This window comes from Lolium rigidum, chromosome 4, assembly GCF_022539505.1.
Source record: "Lolium rigidum isolate FL_2022 chromosome 4, APGP_CSIRO_Lrig_0.1, whole genome shotgun sequence".
In the NCBI taxonomy this organism is placed as follows: domain Eukaryota; kingdom Viridiplantae; phylum Streptophyta; class Magnoliopsida; order Poales; family Poaceae; genus Lolium; species Lolium rigidum.
In genome coordinates this window covers 57177530-57188613 of record NC_061511.1, presented here as the reverse complement: position 1 = coordinate 57188613, position 11084 = coordinate 57177530, and the positions used below count along the sequence as shown (strand labels likewise).

Below are 11084 nucleotides of genomic sequence, written 5' to 3'. Positions count from 1 at the left end.
AATAGACAAATGTCTTGGCTGATTTAATTTGAATTGTAGAAGCTCGGACTTAGTATTAAACAGTCAAAATCTAGAACAATTGATTTCCCTCGATAGTGTGTATTAATGGGAGTTCAAATACCATGGAAAATATTATACCATCAAACATCATATGTTTGCATGTTAATCTAATCTAAGTGCATTACAAGAAGACACCGCAGAGTACCCGTTATTCCAACATCACTACATGGTATTATTCAAGACATGTAAATCTAGGTTCATATCCAAAAGGTGCAACATCGCAACATTTTGTGTATTAGTGATGCGTGGAGACAAAGAAACATATGCATGTCACGCACAACCACCAAATGATCAGTCACTGAGTAGGCGGTTTGGGTGTCATGAAGTTCTCGGACTTGGTGATGTCCTCGAGCTTCATGATGTTCTCGCCCCCATTATAGAAGGTCTTGTTTGGTTCCCGGCCATAATTTTCCAAGCCAAAGTTTGGTAGTATCCACACTTGTGGAAAGCCATATTTTGTGGCAAAAATACTCCGTTTGGTTGGTGACCAAAGTTTGGCAAACAAAAAAAAACCAGTGGCAGTTGTTTGGTTTGCTGCCACAAATATTGGTAACAATTTGTGGCAATTGTTTGGATTGCCGCTAAAGTTTGATAATTAAATGAGGTAACACAACAATTACAGATAATAGTTGAACCAAAAGTATGTTAAACAGCTTACCAGTAGTCAGGGCTGCCAGTAGTTCAAACTCAATAGGGAGTACATTACTTAGACCATTCAGTTTAGGTAGTGTGTAACATTCATGACAAAATGTATGTTTAACCAGATGACTAACAACAGCTTATCGGGCTCTATCAAGCTAACATTGGTAAGCAACAAAAGTAGCATTCTCACTAAACATGTTCTAGTCGTTATGTGAGTAGCACATATAGACAAAATGAGCTTGCAACTAACTTGTAGAGTTCACGGATTTAAGCCTTCCTTCTCGCATAAGAACTTGAAGACCCAAGCATGCAAAGTACCATCACTTGCATTGCACAACCAGCTCCGTTTTACTTCATTCTCCTTAGAAGGCAAATGCTCACCAACGATAATTCTTTGATCAGGTGTCAATGGGATAGTCTCTAGTCTCTACCACAACGTTGCATGCGGATCAACAAGCTGTAATATATGAGGAGGAGCAGTGGCAACAAGTGTGTCCCGAAGTGATTTCATCATTGGACTCTACAAGTCGACTCTTGTACTTTGATGCCTTCTTAGTTGATAGAGTACACATAGGATTTCCTCGTGAACACTTTATACCAGATCGAGTATAGTTGGAAGGATATTTGTTCTCACCGGTTGCATTTGTGATAGGAGTTGGTATTGTGTATGAATCGTCACAAAGTGGATCTTCAGGTGGTGTATTGCCATTGAGGTCATGCATCTCCCTTGAATCACTGTCGGAATCATCACTAACATCCATGCATGTATTCTGATCCATAGCTAATGAACCATCAGCACTAGATCCAGTGAACAGCTCCTGCATCTCTTCATAGAATTTGATGGGTTTAGTGAGTAGACATCTTGCTCTGTCATGCATTAAGTTCAAAAAACAAAGGGGTATATGGCCAGAAACTAGTAACATAAGAAATGGTACAGTAATTAACTTGGATGTGGTTGAGACAACATGCACATAGGGTTGCCTTTTCAGACTCTGAAATAGTCACAATGCATCTAGTGTGGTCAAATGAATTTCCACTTTTGCTCAATGCTGCTGCAATAATCTTCCAATTCTCCTTAGAGTGCATGTACTGACGGTCCACTTGATCCACGGTCACCCCCATTGCGAACTTCTTATTTAATGCATCAGGACACAACAAATGATGTTGCTTCTTGAACTTAAATCCTACATGATGATCTTTCAAGTAGTAGATGTACCAATCAAGCTCGTATTTCTTCTGATCGTCGGCCTAAGTCACAGTCCTCTCGCGAGAGGATACAACAACATCAACCTTTAGTTTTTTCTTGGTCATTGTTGCCTCTCATGAAAGTAGATGATCATAAAGTAATTATTTTGATTTGTTCGAGGGGATAAAAACTCATGTATTTCATTAAAAAATATAAACTTCAAGTACATCATCATAATAATGTGTTGTGGCGAGCCAAAATTTGGCTTGTCTATTTGTGGCCGGCATTCAAACAGCTCCGAAGTCTTCCATGTCAAGACGGTTGCTATCTTCTGCATTAAAAAAGAAGAAACACTCTGGATTCTACTCTTGTATGATCAGCTTATCTTTCTTTTTCCAGCAACAACTTCATATTAATTATGTTCGGTTCGAGACATCTTATATAATAAGTAAACCCAAATGATTCTCACATGTCTATATGGGATAGTAGGACCTTGGGAAATTAAACTAAATATATTTGAACTAGACTCCTATACTTTTTAATCATATTATATTCTTGACCCATAAATTTTTCCATTACTTAGATTGCATAGTAACCACATAAAAAGTTCGGGAGCATTAATTATAGTTTTCCTTAATGTACAGCACTCCCTCGATCCGTCTAATAAAAATTGTCCGAGATTTAACTAAATTTGGATGTATCTACATACTAGATGGTGTCTAGATACATATGAATTTCAACAAATCTAAGACAACTTTCGTAGAATGGAGGGGGTATGTAACTATATAGTTTGCTTCTGATAAGCTTAAATCTTATGTTGTAATAAAAGTCCCCCTTCATTTATTTTTCCACAACTGCATTAGTTATATCGTGAATGTGTGTACTTTAGTACCATGATAAATATCTCTATAGTGTATTGCAAAACAAATATCTCATTAGTTGTTCTAGTGCATAATTAGGTAAGTATGATTATAGAAACTTTTGTAGTATAAATTCAGTCGTTGGCAAAATGTTTTTTGCAAATTGGGAGAGTGATGTTTTGGCACATGAGAGCACATATGCTCCCTTTATTTTGAAATGCATCTTAGATATATTTTAAATATTAGAAAATTTGAAATAAAAATTTGCACATACATCTTCATGTGCTACACGCTCACAAAGTCGTTTCATGAAAAATGGACTTATCATGTAGCGTGTAAAAAATTGTGCTAAAAATAAGACTTTTCACATGATTTTATTCTCTCTCTTTTTTACATGGATCATAAAAATTATCGGGTTTTCGCGAAACTTAACGAACACACATATATTGTTAAGATGTACATGTAATAATTTTTTTCAAAAAAATTCAACACTTCAAAATATGTTTTTTTTTGGTAAAGAGAGCGTATGCAGTCTGGAGCAGAATTGAGTTTCCGGCAAATTGGGTTCAATAATAATTTGAGAACATATGCATGCTTTGCACTTATTATTGAAATAGTACATACTCCCTCCGTTCTTGAATACAAAGCCACTATCAAAATTATATTTTTCATCTATACAAGACCACTAACACTAATCGAGAAAAGTTAATTAGTTTTTTACCTCGTAGAATGGGTCTCATTAATGCGAACATCGCATGCAGCCATAGAGAAAGAATCACCACATGTAATATATTTAATTATCCCAAAACACAAGAGCATTTTCACATTAATAATGGTGATATTTATCACTTGGCTTTGTTTTCTTGGTACCTAGTATATGAGTTTGTGGCCTTGTATACAAGACCGGAGGAACTACTATTGTCGAGAACAGTAGCTTATTGTTGAGAACGTGTGCATACTTTCCATTTATCGCCGTTTCCATGCACGTATGGCTGCCACGGGTTGAGAGCTTTCTAAAGTGGGCATAGGTTGATGTAGAGAGGCTATCTCTTGCGTCTGTTGTGGCGTCAAACCCTATTGTGTCGCCTCCTAGCCCGATGGTGACTTCACAGTTCAGAGGGTTGCCGATCTCTATGGCCCCTTCTCCTCTCGTGCTAAGGCCACTTCTGTGGTTGCCTCTACGTGTGATCCCACTGCTATGGTTGTGACTCGTGTGTTGAAGTTCATGCCTAAGTTGCATAGGATGTGTGAGGTGCGGGTTTGGCAACCATCCTCGGAGCATCTGAAGACGGTTCATGCGGGTGATGATGTTCATGTGGGTGATGATAATGTTGTTGCTGGCGTACCCAAGTCTAACTTCGGGGTCACATTCTCCGTCAAGCTTTGTGAAGTCCTAATTAATTTGGATTCTGCCAAATCCAGAAAAACAATAGGATGTCTCTTAAAGGAGAATGGTTTCTTGATAGAGAAGAGATCGAGGGACAAATGCAAAAAGGATGACGCTCACCCTTAGTCTGGAATCCGCAAGAAGAAATCTAGCAAGTGCAAAGGCATGAAGGGTGATGTTAATAGGGAGGCGTTAATGATGTCATGATATAGCTTTCTTGGCTGCAACTACGGGCTTGTATTGCCTTTTTCTTTTTAACGTGTCCTTCTCTAAGCTGGAGTCCGCCGATGGGGTTTCTTGGTGAAGTTGTGCTTCAGGTGTTAGGGATTTGCACTTTGCAGTCGTTTTGTGGTGGATGTGTTTATTGGTCTAAGAACATCTTCAGTCGCGTCTCCTAAAATGTTTTCAAAGGAATTTTGGACGCGTTGGACGTTTAACCGTTCTCAACCACACCCCAAAGCCCTTCTTCCATCCGGCGTGGCCCAATACGTTGTGCAGCACCCCGGGCCTATCTCCGCTACAGAGAGGACGTTGCGGGGGCTCTGGGCGTAACGAAAAGTTGCGAGTGACGGGGTAGCCTTGTCTGTGGCATGAACCGATCGTTGCATTTTTGCCTTAGTGGTGACGATGGTTGCCAAGACGGAGCAGGCGAGACATCTCGTCGGTGATGCATCTCTTCCCGACCGCCTTCGCTCGCCAGCCCTCCGACTCCACGACATCATGCCTCCTCGCCTAGTCACCACCTACGAAATGTTGAGCTGTAACAGCGGCGGCGAGGCACCTCCACCTCCCCCGGATGACATCTTTGAGTTCTCGACTATGTCGACGAGGACGACAACGACATCTAGGAGGGCCCGGAGCACGCGACGCAGAACGCGCAGTTGATGGCTAGCGTGGAGCGGGACACGACCAACGCGACATTTGACACGGAGCATCAACGACGGTGGGAGGCATAAAGCGGCCGCGGAGGAGGAGATGAGTCGCGACGACTTTGACTGGAGCAAAGACGGGCCTAACCCGGCGGAGAAGGTGGCGGAGCAGAGGACCATCTTCACGTCCTACGAGTGAACCAATGGTAAGCTGCCGCGATTCATTCGAATATTTACATGAGCATTACAAAAGAGGGTCCCTAGTGAACCAATGGTAAGCTGTCGCAAAAGCTACTACGGCGACAACAACGAAAGAGGAAAAACAAAAGCAAAATTATAGACAAGACGGTCTACTTGACCTCCGGCTTCGACGAACTAGAGGAAGGAGTTGGTTTGCATCCGAGGAAGGAGAGGATCTTCTTCGAGTTAGGCTTGGTAGCCTTAATCAAGGATTGCCACCTCTTCGTCTCCATCTTCTTCGTATCACCAACCTTCGCCCAGTCGACGCTTTGTTGGCTCTCGGCAACCAAAGCGATGGTGCCTTCAACACCAATGTTCAAGCCCTCTTGTCGGAGGCCCAGCCCAAGATCTTCTTTTGGGATGAAGTACTTGGTCAGGGCAGCAAAAGTGTCGGGCTCCTCTTTCTTCGCGAAGAAGTAGGGGAAAAGCCGCGAAAACCCCGACCTAGCATCAGAGATGCTCTGGCGAACTTCGTCTCCATGAATTTCAAGGAGAGAAAGAGCGTCAAGAAGGCGATCATCTTCGGGCGTTTCGAGTTCAAAATCTTGGTGCATCCTCCCTGCTGAAACAAAATCTTTGAGGATTCAAGAGGTGCATGGAAAAACAAACGTCTACGACGAAACAAAGTGGTTAGGGCACTTACTAACGAAGCGCCGATTTTGAGACTCTAAGCGGGCGATGATGTCTTCCTCGCGAGCAGATTTTCGAGTTGTGTTCTCGCTCAAGGAATTTTCCGCGTCATGGAGCCTTTTTCGAAGACCCTCGATAGCGGCAGCGTCTAATTCAGCCTTTTCGCGAGCTTTTTCGCTTTGCTCCAGCTTGAGGGCAAGATCATCAGCGCGCTTATTAGCCTCAGAAAGGGCCTCTAGCAAAATAAAGGATGACAAATGTTATGACAAAATAGAAGAGGAGAATCTACTCGATGAAAAGAAGAAAGAAAAGAATACCTATCAACTTATTATCATGGTCACGGTACCCGATAAATTGGGTACCAAGACGAACAAATTCCTTCATCAAAGGCTGAAAAGTAACACGGAATGAGAAAAATCAACTTGAAAAAGTTCGACAACAAAAAGAGAATGAGAAAGGCACTTACATCATCCATAGGAGGAGTCGCCGAGCTATCGGTCAAGAGGCTCAACTCTTTGCCCATATCAGTCCTTGCTCTTTTCGGCGACGGAGCACGGGGGCTCACGAGTCACGAAAGGAGTGGGATGTCCTATTCCTGTTGAGGAGGCGAGGTGTCGTCCGTGTCAGGGCGAGTCTCGGAAATAACTAAAGTACGAGACGTGCTCGTTCGAGCAGTCACGTCAACAGGAGGATTTTCCTTCTCGTCGCCACTGTACACCCAAAAAAAGTATAAGAAACAAAACAAGAAAAAATATCGGGTGCAAAAGAAAAAGGCGACATAAACTTACGAGCTGACGAGGGCATCATCGTAAGGGTTGAAGGGTTTTTCCTCCTCTTCGGGTGAAGTTTCCTCGAGAGGGGACTTATCAGCTTTGGAGGTGCCGGAGTCTGCGACCTCACCCCTTTTCCGCTTGTTCGTCGGAGAAGCAGCAGAGGGGAGAGAATGCGTAGACTTGGAGGCTTCAGATTCAGCTTCTCTTTCAGAGGAAGCCGCGGATTTACGAGAACCCGCAATTTCACTCTCAGGGCGAGAAGTGCCCTGGTTATCATCGGTAACGATGGTTCTTTCCTCGACTTCCCCGCCTTCAGGAAGGGGAGGAAGAGAAGATAAAACTTGATGTTTCTGCGAGGCGAAAAATGTGTCGACAATAAGTTATACCAGGGAAATCAGCAATATAGTAGTCGACAAATGTTAAAACTTCAGAAGGACAAAGATAGTTTACCTTGGGAAGGGCGTTGGTGCCGCTATACGGCTCCACGCGACATGATGTTGGAATGGTGTCCTTTTTGCTCAGCGAAGAGATCTTTCGGACGAGCTTTTCTAGATCCTTAACTGCAAGGTCCTTGGAGAAGCGATCCACGTCTTTGTCGCCAGCATACATCCAGAGAGGGTTTTTGCGAGCCTGTAGAGGCTGCACCCTAATCTTTAGGAAGTATGCAGTAATCTGAATACCCGATAGCTCTTTGCCACGGGTGTTCTGAAGTTCGTGGATGCGTTTCATCAGCGCCTCTGTCGCCGTTTTCTCTTTGTCAGTAGCTTCGGCATCCCACGACTGATGACGAAAGATTTGTTTGCCACCATCAAAAGGAGCGACATTGTACTCTTGCGAGTCATTGTGCTCTTCATGGATATAAATCCATCTTTTGCGCCACCCTTGAACAGAATCAGGGAATTTGACATCGAAATATTCGACATCTGGGCGGACGCAGATAACTACACCACCTACATTATAGGCGGTGGTGTGGGAGCTGTTGCGACGGACAAGGAATATGTGTTTCCACATGCCCCAATTGGGAGGGGTGATGTCTACGCACACTCCTTTTCCTATAGACAGTGTTGGGCCTCCAAGAGCAGAGGTTTGTAGAACAGCAGCAAGTTTTCCCTTAAGTGGATCACCCAAGGTTTATCGAACTCAGGGAGGAAGAGGTCAAAGATATCCCTCTCAAGCAACCCTCCAACCACAAAGCAAGAAGTCTCTTGTGTCCCCAACACACCCAATACACTTGCCAGATGTATAGGTGCACTAGTTCGGCGAAGAGATAGTGAAATACAGGTGGTATGAATATATATGAGCAGTAGTAACGGCACCAGAAAATAGCTTGCTGCTACAACTGGCGTGTGGATGATGGTGGTAATATTGCAGGCAGTACAGATGCAGTAGAACAATAAACAAGCAGTGATTGCGGTATTTGGAAACAAGGCCTAGGGATTATACTTTCACTAGTGGACACTCTCAACATTGATCACATAATAAAACCACTCTACACTCTGTTGTTGGATGATGAACACCACTAATTGTGTAGGATTACACGAACCCTCAATGCTGGAGTTAACAAGCTCCACAATATTCGATATTCATATTTAAATAACCTTAGAGTGCATGATAGATGAATAGTGATACAAAACACATTGCAATCATAAAGGGATATAAATAAGCACTTCACTATGCTATTCATAGCAGTGAATAAGTATTATGTGAAATATAGCCTAAGAGACCCACACGGTGCACACACTGTCACCTTTACACACGTGGGACAAGGAGTCTCCGGAGATCACATAAGTAAAATCCACTTGACTAGCATAATGACATCTAGATTACAAGCATCATCATATGAATCTCAATCATGTAAGGCAGCTCATGAGTTTATTGTATTGAAGTACATAGGAGAGAGATTAACCACATAGCTACCGGTACAGCCCCTTAGCCTCGATGGAGAACTACTCCCTCCTCATGGGAGACAGCAGCGTCGATGAAGATGGCGGTGGAGATGGCAGCGGTGTCGATGGAGAAGCCTTCCGGGGGCAGTTCCCCGTCCCGGCGGCGTGCCGGAACAGAGACTCCAGTCCCCCAGATCTTGGCTTCGCGATGGCGGCGGCTCTGGAAGGTTTCTCATACCGTGGCTTTTCCGTATCGAAGATTTAGGTCAGGGACCTTTAAATAGGCGAAGAGGCGGAGTCGGAGGGCTGACGAGGCGACGACACAACAGGGGGGCGCGCCCCCCTCTGGCCGCGCCAGGGTGGCGTGTGGGGCCCCCAGGGTTCCCCTCTGGTGACTGATACGCGTACAGCACGCGTCCGTTGGTAACCCCAAGAGGAAGGTGTGATGCGTATAGCGGCAAGTTTTCCCTTAGTAAGAAACCAAGGTTTATCGAACCAGTAGGAGCCAAGAAGCACATTGAAGGTTGATGGCGGCGAGATGTAGTGCGGCGCAACACCAGGGATTCCGGCGCCAACGTGGAACCTCGCACAACACAACCAAAGTACTTTGCCCCAACGAAACGAGTGAGGTTGTCAATCTCACCGGCTTGCTGTAACAAAGGATTAGATGTATAGTGTGGATGATGATTGTTTGCGAGAAAACGAGTAGAACAAGTATTGCGGTAGATTGTATTCGATGTAAAAGAATGGACCGGGGTCCACAGTTCACTAGAGGTGTCTCTCCCATAAGATAAATAGCATGTTGGGTGAACAAATTACGGTTGGGCAATTGACAAATAAAGAGGGCATGACCATGCACATACATGATATGATGAGTATAGTGAGATTTAATTGGGCATTACGACAAAGTACATAGACCGCTATCCGAGCATGCATCTATGCCTAAAAAGTCCACCTTTAGGTTATCATCCGAACCCCTTCCAGTATTAAGTTGCAAACAACGGACAATTGCATTAAGTATGGTGCGTAATGTAATCAATAACTACATCCTCGGACATAGCATCGATGTTTTATCCCTAGTGGCAACAGACACATCCACAACCTTAGAACTTTCGTCACCGTCCCAGATTTAATGGAGGCATGAACCCACTATCGAGCATAAATACTCCCTCTTGGAGTTACTAGCAAAAACTTGGCCGAGCCTCTACTAATAACGGAGAGCATGCAAGATCATAAACAACACATAGGTAATAGATTGATAATCAACATAACATAGTATTCTCTATCCATCGGATCCCAACAAACACAACATATAGCATTACAGATAGATGATCTTGATCATGTTAGGCAGCTCACAAGACCCGACAATGAAGCACAATTAGGAGAAGACGACCATCTAGCTACTGCTATGGACCCATAGTCCAGGGGTGAACTACTCACTCATCACTCCGGAGGCGACCATGGCGGTGAAGAGTTCTCCGGGAGATGATTCCCCTCTCCGGCAGGGTGCCGGGAGGCGATCTCCTGAATCCCCCGAGATGGGATTGGCGGCGGCGGTGTCTCCGGAAGGTTTTCCATATCGTGGCTCTCGGTGCGGGGGTTTCGCGACGAAGGCTTTAAGTAGGCGGAGGAGATAGGTCGGGCGCACGGGGCCTCACGGGCGGCCGCCACCAAGGGCCAGGCCACGCCGCCCTAGTGTGTCGCCACCTCGTGGCCCCACTTCGTGACTCCTTCGGTCTTCTGGAAGCTTCGTGTGAAAATAAGCCCCTGGGCGTTGATTTCGTCCAATTCCGAGAATATTTCCTTCCTAGGATTTCTGAAACCAAAAACAGCAGAAAACAGCAACTGGCTCTTCGGCATCTCGTTAATAGGTTAGTGCTGGAAAATGCATAAATATGACATAAAGTATGCATAAAACTGTAGGATAACGTTGCATAGAAAACAAAAAATTTTCTACCGCGAACACGCAATCCAAGCCAAGATGCAATCTAGAAGACGGTAGCAATGAGAGGTTTATCGAGTCTCACCCTTGAAGAGATTCCAAAGCCTACAAGAAGAGGCTCTTGTTGCTACGGTAGACGTTCACTTGCCGCTTGCAAAAGCGCGTAGAAGATCTTGATCACCGGCGCCACGAACGGGCAGCACCTCCGTACTCGGTCACACGTTCGGTTGTTGATGAAGACGACGTCCACCTCCCGTTCCAGCGGGCAGCGGAAGTAGTAGCTCCTCTTGAATCCGACAACACGACGGCGTGGTGTCGGTGGCGGTGGAGAACTCCGGCGGAGCTTCGCTAAGCGTGCGGGAGCTTATGGAGGAGAGGGGGGCGGCTAGGGTTTGGGAGGGGGTGGCCGGCCACTCAAGGGGAGCGGCCAGGTTGTGGTCTTGGGGTGGCCGGCCCCCTCCCCTTGGCCCCTCATTATATAGGTGGAAGCCCCAAGTGTTGGACTACAAGTCTCCGAATAAGACCCGAACCCAAAACCTTCCATGTGATAGGGAAACCTACCTAAGGTGGGAATCCCACTTGGGGTGGGATTCCCCCTTTCCATGTGGG

The 11084-nt window shown here is 44.9% G+C and overlaps 1 pseudogene; it reads right to left on the bottom strand.

Moving 5' to 3' along the window:
* Positions 1 to 924: 924 nt before the first annotated feature.
* LOC124647102 lies at positions 925 to 1569 on the bottom strand (annotated as a pseudogene).
* Positions 1570 to 11084: the final 9515 nt, after the last annotated feature.